Genomic DNA, 12,998 nt, shown 5'->3' with positions numbered 1-12,998 from the left:
ATAATATTTGCACTATGTATCTACCCTTGAATGTTTTCATGACATGCTATTATCATCTATATCATTGTAGCATCTCTGCATTATTGCTCAACGATTTTGTCATGTCAGGGAGTGCTGCCCTATGTTGCTTATCTCACATTGCTGTGAGTTCACGTGAGAATGTGAATAACGTGTATGGTTCTTTATTCTCTCTCTTTCTATTTCATTTTTGACTGGGCCTTACAGCGACTATATCAGTAAAATTATTATTATTATGTTTAATGTTACAAGTGGGCTTCTTGCTGTTTATAACTGTGTCTATCATAGTATAAACTTCCTAAATGCAATGCCATCCATTTAGAATATAATTATATTTCTCTGAGCACAAGCAGGCTGCTTGTTCTCACTGATGGGTGACGTCCATGGCAGCCCCCTCCAACCAGAAACTTCACTAGCAAAGGCCTTTGCTAGTCCTCGCGCGCCGATGCGCATGCGTGGCCGTCTTCCCGCCCGAACCGGCTTGTGTTCATCAGTCTTCTTTTGTCCGTGCTCGGGACGGTCGTGTTTTACCGCCGTTTCATGCCCCTCAAGTTGACCCTCGCGCGTCTTCGCGATTTTCGCCAGAAAAAAAAAAAAGAGAGACCGATCGGTCTTTACCCTTTTCCCGTATTTCCAGCTTTTTCCCGAGTAAGTTTCCTTTCGCTTTCGGGACAGGCCTATTTGGCCTCGGTTCGGGTTTTTCTCCCTTCTTTTTGGTGCCCTTCGTCATCATCGCGAATTTTGATTTCGCTGGCGTGATTTTTCCGCCCATGTCATCGAAGTCTTCCAGTGGCTTCAAGAAGTGCACCCAGTGCGCCCGGGTAATCTCGCTCACTGATAGGCACGCTTTGTGTCTTCAGTGTCTGGGGGCTGGGCACTGCCCGCAGGCCTGCAGTCTTTGTGCTCTTTTAAAAAAGAGGACTCAGGTAGCGAGATTGGCCCAGTGGAACGTGTTGTTCTCGGGCTCTTCGACGACAACAGCACGGGCATCGAGTGCATCGATGTCGACAGCATCAAAGTCTTCGACTTCGGCATCGGCTGCATCGAGGCCTTTACCTTCGGCATCGACTGCATCGAGGCTCCTACCTTCGCCATTGTCGGTACTGAGGTATCGAAAGGCTGCATCGACGTCAGTGGTACCGGGACCTCCGCTGTTGCTGATGTCATTGGACGGTGGTGCTTCGTCTGGCGTGCAGGTGAGGGCTGTCCATTCCCCTGCTGGTGGCGGTGAGCCTTCGGGTGGGTCTCCCCCTACCCTGAGGGCTCCTGCGGTACAGCCCCCCCCCCCCCCCCCCCCCGAGATCGACCTTCTTCGGCCTCGGCCCCGAGGAAGCGATGGCTGGATTCTACGTCCTCCTCGTCGGTACCGGGAAGCTCCGGTGACATGCTTCACTTGAAGAAGTCGAAGAAGCATCGTCACCGGTCTCCTTCCCGTCTCGGTACCGAGAGCTCTGGGTCGCCGAGGCAGTCGACATCCAGTAGGCATCTGCACCGGGAGGACTGCTCACCCTCTTTTCAGGAGGTGTCTATGCGCTCCCCCTTGGACAGCCCAGAACAGCCTCCACGCCCGGAACAGACTCTGACATCGACGCCTGCATCGGCTTCTCAGTCTTTCTCTACAGCCGCTCTGCACGAGAGTCTCCAGGCTGTTCTTCCAGAGATTCTGGGAGAGCTGTTGCACCCTTCCCCTCCGGTACCGGGGGTGCTTGCGCCACCGGTACCGTCGAGTGAGGCGCCGGCTGGCCCCTTGCCCGAGGTGAGTTGCGGTACCGGCTTCGGCCGCTTCCCAGGCAGACTCCCCGACGACGTCGGCGGAGGGAGCTTCACCGGTGCTGGCGAGGGAGTCCACCTCTCGATGCTCCTACCGTGGCCATGTTTCCATGGAGTCGAGTCGGGCACGGCTTCAGACACAGGTTCATGAACTTGTGTCTGACACCGATGGTGAGGCCTCGTGGGAGGAGGAGGAGGACATCAGATATTTCTCTGACGAGGAGTCTGATGGCCTTCCTTCTGATCCCACTCCCTCCCCTGAAAGGCAGCTTTCTCCTCCCGAGAGTCTGTCTTTCGCGGCCTTTGTCCGGGAGATGTCTACGGCCATCCCCTTCCCGGTGGTTGTGGAGGATGAGCCCAGGGCTGAAATGTTTGAGCTCTTGGACTATCCTTCTCCACCTAAGGAAGCGTCCACAGTACCCATGCATCATGTCCTAAAAAAGACATTGCTGGCGAACTGGACCAAGCCACTAACTAATCCCCACATTCCCAAGAAGATCGAATCCCAGTATCAGATCCATGGGGACCCAGAGCTGATGCGCACTCAGTTGCCTCACGACTCTGGTGTGGTGGATCTGGCCCTAAAGAAGGCTAAGAGTTCTAGAGAGCATGCTTCGGCGCCCCCGGGCAAAGACTCTAGAACCTTAGACTCCTTTGGGAGGAAGGCCTATCATTCCTCTATGCTCATGGCCAAGATTCAGTCCTACCAGCTCTACACGAGCATCCATATGCAGAACAATGTGCGGCAGTTGGCGGGCTTGGTGGACAAGCTCCCTCCTGAGCAAGCCAAGCCGTTTCAGGAGGTGGTCAGGCAGCTGAAGGCGTGCAGAAAATTCCTGGCCAGAGGGGTATATGATACCTTTGATGTTGCGTCCAGAGCCGCTGCTCAAGGTGTGGTGATGCGCAGACTCTCATGGCTGCGTGCCTCCGACCTGGAGAATAGGATCCAGCAGCGGATTGCGGACTCCCCTTGCCGAGCGGACAACATTTTGGAGAAAAAGTCGAACAGGTGGTAGAACAGCTCCACCAGTGGGATAACGCTTTCGACAAATTCTCCCACCGGCAGCCTTCAGCATCTACCTCCTCAGGTAGACGTTTTTATGGGGGAAGGAGGACTGTTCCCTACTCTTCTGGTAAGCGTAGGTACAATCCTCCCTCTCGACAGCCTGCGGCCCAGGCTAAGCCCCAGCGCACTCGCTCTCGTCAGCAGCGTGCGCCTCAGCAAGGCCCCTCGGCTCCCCAGCAAAAGCAGGGGGCGAACTTTTGACTGGCTCCAGCAGAGCATAGCCAACATCAACTTGTCCGTGCCTGGCGATCTGCCGGTCGGGGGGAGGTTGAAAGTTTTTCACCAAAGGTGGCCTCTTGTAACCTCCGACCGTTGGGTTCTTCAAATAGTCCGGCAAGGATACACCCTCAATTTGGCCTCGAAGCCTCCAAATTGCCCACCGGGAGCTCAGTCCTACAGCTTCCAACACAAGCAGGTACTTGCAGAGGAACTCTCCGCCCTTCTCAGCACCAATGCGGTCGAGCCCGTGCCATCCGGGCAAGAAGGGCTGGGATTCTATTCCAGGTACTTCCTTGTGGAAAAGAAAACGGGGGGGATGCGTCCCATCCTAGACCTAAGGGCCCTGAACAAATATCTGGTCAAAGAAAAGTTCAGGATGCTTTCCCTGGGCACCCTTCTTCCCATGATTCAGGAAAACGATTGGCTATGCTCTCTGGACTTGAAGGACGCCTACACGCACATCCCGATATTGCCAGCTTACAGGCGGTATCTGCGATTTCAGCTGGGCACACGTCACTTCCAGTACTGTGTGCTACCCTTTGGGCTCGCCTCTGCGCCCAGGGTGTTCACGAAGTGTCTAGCTGTAGTAGCAGCAGCGCTTCGCAGGCTGGGAGTACATGTGTTCCCTTATCTCGATGATTGGCTGGTGAAGAACACATCCGAGGCAGGAGCTCTACAGTCCATGCAGATGACTATTCAACTCCTGGAGCTACTGGGGTTTGTGATAAATTATCCAAAGTCCCATCTTCTCCCAGTACAGAGACTCGAATTCATAGGAGCTCTGCTGGATTCTCGGACGGTTCGTGCCTATCTTCCGGAGACAAGGGCCAACAATATGTTGTCCCTCATCTCCCGGGTACAAGCGTCCCAGCAGATCACAGCTCGGCAGATGTTGAGATTGCTTGGCCACATGGCCTCCACAGTTCATGTAACTCCCATGGCTCGTCTTCACATGTGATCTGCTCAATGGACCCTAGCTTCCCAGTGGTTTCAAGCTGCTGGGGATCTAGAAGACGTGATCCCACCTGTCCACGAGTTTTCTCAAATCCCTGTATTGGTGGACGATTTGGTCCAATTTGACTCTGGGACGCCCTTTCCAAATTCCTCAGCCACAAAAAGTGCTGACTACGGATACGTCTCTCCTGGGGTGGGGAGCTCATGTCGATGGGCTTCACACCCAGGGAAGCTGGTCCCTTCAGGAACGCGATCTGCAGATCAATCTCCTGGAGTTACGAGCGGTCTGGAACTCTCTGAAGGCTTTCAGAGGTTGGCTGTCCAACCAAATTATCCAAATTCAGACAGACAACCAGGTTGCCATGTATTACATCAACAAGCAGGGGGGCACCGGATCTCGCCCCCTGTGTCAGGAAGCCGTCAGCATGTGACTCTGGGCTCGCCGTCACGGCATGTTGCTCCAAGCCACATATCTGGCAGGCATAAACAACAGTCTGGCCGACAGGTTGAGCAGGATTATGCAACCTCACGAGTGGTCGCTCAACTCCAGAGTAGTGCACCGCATCTTCCAAGTGTGGGGCACCCCCTTGGTAGATCTCTTCACATCTCAAGCCAACCACAAGGTCCCTCAGTTCTGTTCCAGACTTCAGGCCCACGGCAGACTGGCATCGAATGCCTTCCTCCTGGATTGGGGGAACGGCCTGCTGTATGCTTATCCTCCCATACCTCTGGTGGGGAAGACTTTGTTGAAACTCAAGCAAGACCGAGGCACCATGATTCTGATTGCTCCTTTTTGGCCACGTCAGATCTGGTTCCCTCGTTTTCTGGAGTTGTCCCCCGAAGAACCATAGAGATTGGAGTGTTTTCCGACCCTCATCACACAGAACGAAGGGGCGCTTCTGCATCCCAACCTCCAGTCTCTGGCTCTCACGGCCTGGATGTTGAGAGCGTAGACTTTGCCTCTTTGGGTCTGTCGGAGGGTGTCTCCCGTGTCTTGCTTGCTTCCAGAAAAGATTCCACTAAGAGGAGTTACTTCTTTTTATGGAGGAGGTTTGCCGTCTGGTGTGACAGCAAGGCCTTAGATCCTCGCTCCTGTCCTACACAGACCCTGCTTGAATATGTTCTGCACTTGTCTGAGTCTGGTCTCAAGACTAACTCTGTAAGGGTTCACCTTAGCGCAATCAGTGCATACCATTACCGTGTGGAAGGTAAGCCCATCTCAGGACAGCCTTTAGTTGTTCACTTCATGAGATGTTTGCTTTTGTCAAAGCCCCCTGTCAAGCCTCCTACAGTGTCATGGGATCTCAATGTTGTTCTCACCCAGCTGATGAAACCTCCTTTTGAGCCACTGAATTCATGCCATCTGAAGTACTTGACCTGGAAGGTCATTTTCTTGGTGGCAGTAACTTCAGCTCGTAGAGTCAGTGAGCTTCAAGCCCTAGTAGCTCATGCTCCTTATACCAAATTTCATCATAATAGAGTAGTCCTCCGCACTCACCCTAAGTTCTTGCCAAAGGTGGTGTTGGAGTTTCATCTGAACCAGTCAATTGTCTTGCCAACATTCTTTCCCCATCCTCATTCCTGCCCTGCTGAATGTCAGCTGCACACATTGGACTGCAAAAGAGCATTGTCCTTCTATCTGGAGCGGACACAGCCCAACAGACAGACAGCCCAAATGTTTGTTTCTTTTGATCCCAACAGGAGGGGAGTGGCTGTGGGGAAACGCACCATATCCAATTGGCTAGCAGATTGCATTTCCTTCACTTACGCCCAGGCTGGGCTGGCTCTTGAGGGTCATGTCACGGCTCACAATGTTAGAGCCATGGCAGCGTCAGTGGCCCACTTGAAGTCAGCCACTATTGAAGAGATCTGCAAAGCTGTGACATGGTCATCTGTCCACACATTCACATCTCATTACTGCCTGCAGCAGGATACCCGACGCGACAGTTGGTTCGGGCAGTCAGTGCTTCAGAATCTGTTTGGGGTTTAGAATCCAACTCCACCCCCCTAGGCCCATGTTTATTCTGTTCCAGGCTACACTCAGTTAGTTGGATAAATTATTAGGTCAATCTCAGTTATGTCCTCGCCGTTGCGAGGCCCAATTGACCATGTTTGTTGTTTTGAGTGAGCCTGGGGGCTAGGGATACCCCATCAGTGAGAACAAGCAGCCTGCTTGTCCTCGGAGAAAGCGAATGCTACATACCTGTAGAAGGTATTCTTCGAGGACAGCAGGCTGATTGTTCTCACATACCCGCCCGCCTCCCCTTTGGAGTTGTGTCTTCCCTTGTCTTTGTCTTGCTACATATGGGACTGATGAACACGAGCTGGTTCGGGTGGGAAGACGGCCGTGCATTGGCGCGCGAGGACTAGCAAAGGCCTTTGCTAGTGAAGTTTCCGGTTGGAGGGGGCTGCCGTGGACGTCACCCATCAGTGAGAACAATCAGCCTGCTGTCCTCGGAGAATACCTTCTACAGGTATGTAGCATTCGCTATCATCCCTATGCCTTCCCTTAAGATTTATTCATTAAATGTAAATGGGCTAAATAATCCAATTAAAAAGAAAAAAAAAAAAGAATAAATTACCTTAAACCCCTTCAAGCAGACACATCTATTACAAAAAAAACCTCATTTATGTATAAAAGAATCAGAAAAACTACAGAGTGGTTTCATAAAACAGTATTTTTTTCCCTGGCTTCCCATAAGAAAAATGATGTACCTATCTTTATGCCCCCTCCACAGGTAATAGTGCATTTTTTTTTTTCAATCATTGCAATCTACGTTACTGTCAAAATTCCCTGCCAACTTGATTTTCGCTGGAGACTAATTGTATACTGGACCCTTTGCTGGACAGGAAACCATGTAGATGTTCTGAATCTATAAATAAAGACCTTAAAAACGTAATATCTGATATAGGCCTGTTGGATATTCGGAGGTTATGCCACCCTAAAGCGTTAGAATTTAACTTTTGTTCTAAAGTCCACCATTCCTTTTCTAGGACAGATTACTTTCTAGTGTCAAAAAACTTAGGGGTCCCTTTACCAAGTTGCTTGCAGTGGGAGCCGTTTTTCTCATGTGCCAGAGCCTTTTTTTACTGCAGCGGATAAAAAAAAAAAAAAAAGCCCCCAGCACTCATGGCCATGCATTAAGAAAACTACCAAGTCAGGTGCAGGGAAGATGTTTTGGAAGTTTGAGTATCACCCTGTTCCTCAGGGTGTGCTCCTTTTGCCGATTTTATTTAATATGGTTTTGCAGTCTTTAGGGGCTATATTGGAGCAAGCTCAGTTTCAAAGTTTTATATATACAGATGTTATTTCGGTGTTGTGTCCAGTCTTAAAAAGATTGGAATGCGCTAATATTTAGGTGTATAGATCTGATTGAATCATGGGTTGTGCAATATAGGCTTAAGATTAATTTATTTATTTGTTGCATTTGTATCCCACATTATCCCACCTCTTTGCAGGCTCAATGCGGCTTACAATACATCATGAATGGTGGTAATACATGAGAAATTATACATTTAGTAATAGCAGAAGTGTTTTGGTACATGATAGTGAAATGACAAGGTAATATTATAACAAGCAAACATAATAAGAGATATATAGGAGAAATATAAGAATTAAGGAGAGTGTGCATTTAGTGATAACAAAAGATTTTTGGGTAACAGACTGTTTGAGAAACAGATACAAGAAGATGTAGTTGTATTGCTGAAAAAGACAATCTGTTGTTTGATAAATAATATATGTAACCTGTTTGTGGAAAAGACACAGAAAGAACTGCTAGACACATGCAGAAAAGTGTTTACTTTTCAATAGAAAAGACAGAGAAACCGGACTAACAAAATCAAGGATTGAAGGTACCGAAGGCAGCCTTGATTTTGTATGTTGAAAGGCAAGTTTTTCAACAATAAAGGTGGTAGATGAATAGCAATGTAGTGCATGACTCATAGTGTTTGGGCTAGTATGATGTGAATTGAATTCAATTGCATCTGTTATAAAATTTGTAGTATGAGATGCATTGGAAGAAATGCGTTAAGAAGGTCTTGATTCCAGTGGATTTAGTAAAGGTGGATTGCTACTTTGTTCTAAATTCGTAATTGAGCAATAATTGAAATTATTGGTAATAAGGGAATGTTATGAAAACAAAACTATTAATTCCTACTGGTAAGATAGGACAGAGTAAAATGGCCTTGATGGGCCACATGTGAAGTTTAAATAAATTGTTGCTCATAGGGGGGAAAGGGGGGGTGGGGAAGGAGGGGATGTTAAGGGAAAGCATAAAGGAGCCATTGGGGAGATGGAATCTATCAGGACAAAGAACTTTGTATGAATTACTAATATTATTATCAATCTTGGAAGGATTCATAAGTTCTGTCCAAACGCTAGGACTCCTAATATTATTTGGGGACAGTCTGGAGACTAGACTTCCTTGTCCATGTCTTCGATGAATCGTTGACCTAACTGAGTTGTTGTCCTAGTGCTGGATATTGGTCTTGCCCAGTATTGAATGTCAATTGTAGGGTTATGGCTTCGCAAAAGAGGAAGAGGGAGATTATGTAATAGGAAAATGAACGTCTGACAAAAGTTAATGGTTGTATTATTTTACTGTATGTTCAATAAAAAATTGTTTTAAACATAAATTGTTGCTCATTAAATCAGGGAGAGATTCAAGAGAAGGCAATGAATCTGAGAAAGAGAAGAAATTATTTAAATTCAAAGCGTTCTTTGCACAATATTTACAAGCTGGTACTTGTCTGCATGTAAATAAAGTACATGGCAATGTGATAATCTGTCTGCATAAAAAGATATGTTTTGGCAAAGAATTGAAGAAAAAAAAAACTACTGAGAGCCAATTGAATGGGTGTCAGATCCAAAGATTGATGTAGTGCACACCATCTTATTAACCAGGAAAGTATGTTGCACTAGATGCGCTCTCCAGTGTTGACAGAAGCCACATTTGATAGTAATATGTAGAAGGATAAAAAGGGGTGTTCGTACCATAAAATTTTGCTGGGACAGCCTAGCACTGAAGTGAAGAACTAAGGTAAAAAGTAATTAATATCTTCCTAGGCAACAAGTTTATGTGAAAATGAGGGTAAGGAAATATATGGAGTGTTGACATCCTGTGGTTGAATAATGGGAGAAAGACTGAGGTCTTCGGAATTTGATGGTTTAAATAGAGAGTACGAGCGAGATGATATGATAGTACGAAGAAAATGATGATTGAAGCTGTCGTACACTTCAACTATGACAGTGAATGAAATGGTAGCTTTCCATAATCAGCAATGCATAAAATGCAGATGCCAGCATGTGGCGTAGAATTAAACAAACATCTAAATATGAGAATATGAGAGTCCACTGTAATGAAGATGAGGTACTGCTGTGACTACGGATACTATGAATACTCACAGTGCTGAAGTTAGGTTCAATGGAATTACCATCAAAGAAAGGGAATAGCTGGCTATTGAGATAGACATGGGGAAGTACTGATTGCCCTGGGATTGTGAACATGGAATGTAGCCACTAGTTGAGTTTCTGCCAGGTAATTGTGGCCTGTCTTGGCCACTGTTGGAAATAGGATTCTAGGCTAAATGGATCATTGGTCTAACGCATTATGGTTATTCATATGTTCTTATGTAAATCAGAGGCAGGAACGTTAGACTGCATTGTAAAAATGGAAGTATGGTAGATTATTATTATTATTTATTGCATTTGTATCCCACCTTATCCCACCTATTTGCAGGCTCAAAGTGGCTTACATAGTACTGATAACATAGTTATTCCAGTGAATCAAGTATAGTTAGTATTGTGTAGAGATTAGTTAAGGGAAGGAAGAAGAAGGAAGGGATTTATTAGGGTATTTATAGAAGGTGGGCTTTCATAACTGAATGGGTTGGTGAAGTGGGTTAGTGGGGCTGTAGGTTCTCATTGTAGGTCTTGTTGAAGAAATATGTCTTCAGAAATTTGCGAAAGGTAGTTGTTTTGTCGATTGTTTTTAGGTCTGTGGGTAATGCATTCCATAACTGCGTGCTCATGTAGGAGAAGGTGGTGGCATGCATCATCTTGTATTTTAGTCCTTTACAGCTGGGGAAGTGTAGGTTGAGAAATTTGCGAGATCTTGTGGAGTTTCTAGGAGGTAGGTCCACGAGGTTTAGCATGTAGGTTGGGGCATCTGCGTGAATGATTTTGTGTACAATTGTGCAGATCTTGAATGCAATGCGTTCCTTAAGTGGGAGCCAGTGAAGTTTCTCTCTTAAGGGTTTTGCACTTTCGTATTTAGTTTTTCCATATGAGTCTGGCGGCCGTATTCTGGGCCGTCTGGATTTTTTAAATAGTCTGTTCTTTGCAGCCAGCATATAGTGCATTGCAGTAGTCCAGATAACTTATTACCATTGATTGTACCAAGGTACGGAAGATGTACCTCGGGAAGAAAGGTTTTACTCTTTTGAGTTTCCAAATGGAGTGGAACATCTTTTTCGTAGTGTTTTTCACGTGGGCATCAAAAGTGAGATTTCGATCAATGGTGACTCCAAGAATTTTCAAGTTTTGTGAGACAGGAAGAGAACAGTATGGTGTGGTTATGGTGGTGAAGTTTTTTGTGTTATATTGTGAGGTAAGTACAAGACATTGTGTTTTTTCTGCATTAAGTTTTAGCTGTGAGATAGTGTGAGCGTTTGGAATGTTCATATTGAGTTTTGGAGATTGAACACAGAAAAAAAACCCCTCTCATCTTTGGCATGAGGAAATACGTGAAGTGAAATGTATTTAATTGAATGGTATGCAGTCTTTGCATCGCTTTTGCTGGTATGACTTTTGACACCTACACAGCTAAAAAATTAACAAAAAACTGACTGCACTGTGATTTAACTGGAATAAAGATTTCCTCTTACAGAGAGCAGTTAAAGACAGGACAGGATGATTAAAAGCACCAGAGAAGCTACTCTAACCATACTGTGATAGCTATGTATAGCTGAGCGAATCAAGTAGATTGAACATTCAAAATTGTAGCAATCCAACAGTTAGAAGGTTTAGATGTTTCTGGTAATTCTTGAATGGTTTAATGGAGAATAAGATCTAATGCATATATTTATTCATCTAATGGACAGATGACAGGTGTTGAGTAGGTAAGTAATCTGAACAGTCTTTATTCAATTTAAGTATAATCATCATCATCACCAGAACAGTAGATAAAATTAGAACTGCAAATTGAGCATTCTTTATAGTCGATTGAGAGGCTAACAACCAAATCCTGCAGATAAACAAATTTAGAATAAAAGGGATCAACTTGATGCTCCGTGTGGTCTTTCTAATAAGGAAATCCACTGTGGGAGGTTTGTGACACTGTGTCTTAGTTTTAGAAGAATTGTAAGATATAGCAGGAGGCACTATAGTAGAACCAAATGTCATGTTCTTGAGAGTCCAAAAAAGAAATAAAGCAGTAAAAACTTTCCAACGGAAGTAATAGATTGGTAGTTAAGAAAATATGTATTTCTATTGGAAGTAAGGATCCTGCTTAGAAGGAAACAGGAGCTCTTCCAAATGATACTGTTAAATTGAGAGATGACAGAATAAGTTGAACTGCTAAACTACAAAAGTCTGTTCAGGATCTGAGCTGACTGTGGTAAATATTAGTATTCCTACCTATTGCCGCTGTTGATGGTTCTGAATGAACTGAGTGAGCAGGTGTAGTAAGGCAATAGAAGAAGAAAACCGCATCTCAAAGTAGGGGTAGGTTGAAGTCCGATAAAAAACATACTAGAGAAATAGGGTAGGTATCCCTAGAGGAAGCCTGTTATTACAAAATAACTTTGGCTTCGATATATATCAAACCTATAAATGGCAAGTGACCGACTCACCTGCAAATGCGCAGTAGAGACTTCCCTCTCTGTCCCGCCCCCACGTCAAGACGTGATGACGGAACAGAGAGGGAAACTCTGCGCTGAGGAGGAGTGCAGTCACTGCCACACGGACGTCGATGCTGCCGCTAATGGTACCGCTCCCCCCCCCCCCCCGGAGGTCGCCGCTGCCGCTGCCGCTGCCGCTCCCCCCCTGCAGGTCGCCGCTGCCGTCCCCCCCCCCAAGGTCGCAGCCAACCCCCTCCACCAGGCCAGGCCCTCTCTTCTACATTTAACTTACAGCGCCGAAACCGCAGGCAGATCAGCTCCCGTCGGCCTTCCTTCCCAGCCTGTGTGCCCCGCCCTCGCTGACGTTACGTCACACGAGGGCGGGACACAGGCAGAGAAGGAAGGCCGACGGAGCTGATCTGCCTGCGGTTTTCGGCGCTGTAAGTTAAATGTAGAACAGAGGGCCCGGGTGGAGGGGGCCGGTGGCGATCTCGGGGGGGGGGGGGGGGGGGGACGGTAGCGGCGACCTCGGGGGGGGGGGAGGGGCGATAGCAGCGACCTCGGGGGGGGAGGGGAAGGCAGGAGAAATGCTCAGAAGGAGGAGGGGGGCCTTGCAGCTGGCTGGGAGGGATGGAGGGGGGTGCCCTTGGAGCTGGGAGGGAATCGGGCCTTGGAGCTGGGAGGGAGGGGCCAGTGGCGACCTCGGGGGGGGGGGGGGGAGCGGTAGCGGCGACAACAGCGACCTCGGGGGGGGGGAGGGGAAGGCAGGAGAAATGCTCAGAAGGAGGAGGGGGCCTTGGAGCTGCGAGGGAGGGGAAGGGAGGGACGGAGGGGGCCTTGGAGCTGGCTTGGACGGGGGGGGGGGCCTTGGAGCTGGGAGGGGAGGGAATGGGGCCTTGGAGCTAGGAGGGAGGGAGAGACTGGGGGCCTTGAAGCTGGCAGAGAAGGAGGGAGGATGCTGGACATGGGAGGTCAGAAGTAGGGGGGCCTTGGAGCTGGGAGGGATGTACAGAGGGGGGCCTTGCAGCTGGCTGGGAGGGATGGAGGGGGGGCCCTTGGAGCTGGGAGGGAATCGGGCCTTGGAGCTGGGAGGGAGGGGCCGGTGGCAACCTCGGGGGGGGGGGGGAGCGGT

The sequence above is a fragment of the Microcaecilia unicolor genome, chromosome 12, assembly GCF_901765095.1.
Source record: "Microcaecilia unicolor chromosome 12, aMicUni1.1, whole genome shotgun sequence".
NCBI classification, from domain to species: Eukaryota; Metazoa; Chordata; class Amphibia; order Gymnophiona; family Siphonopidae; genus Microcaecilia; species Microcaecilia unicolor.
This window is presented reverse-complemented; position numbering follows the sequence as displayed.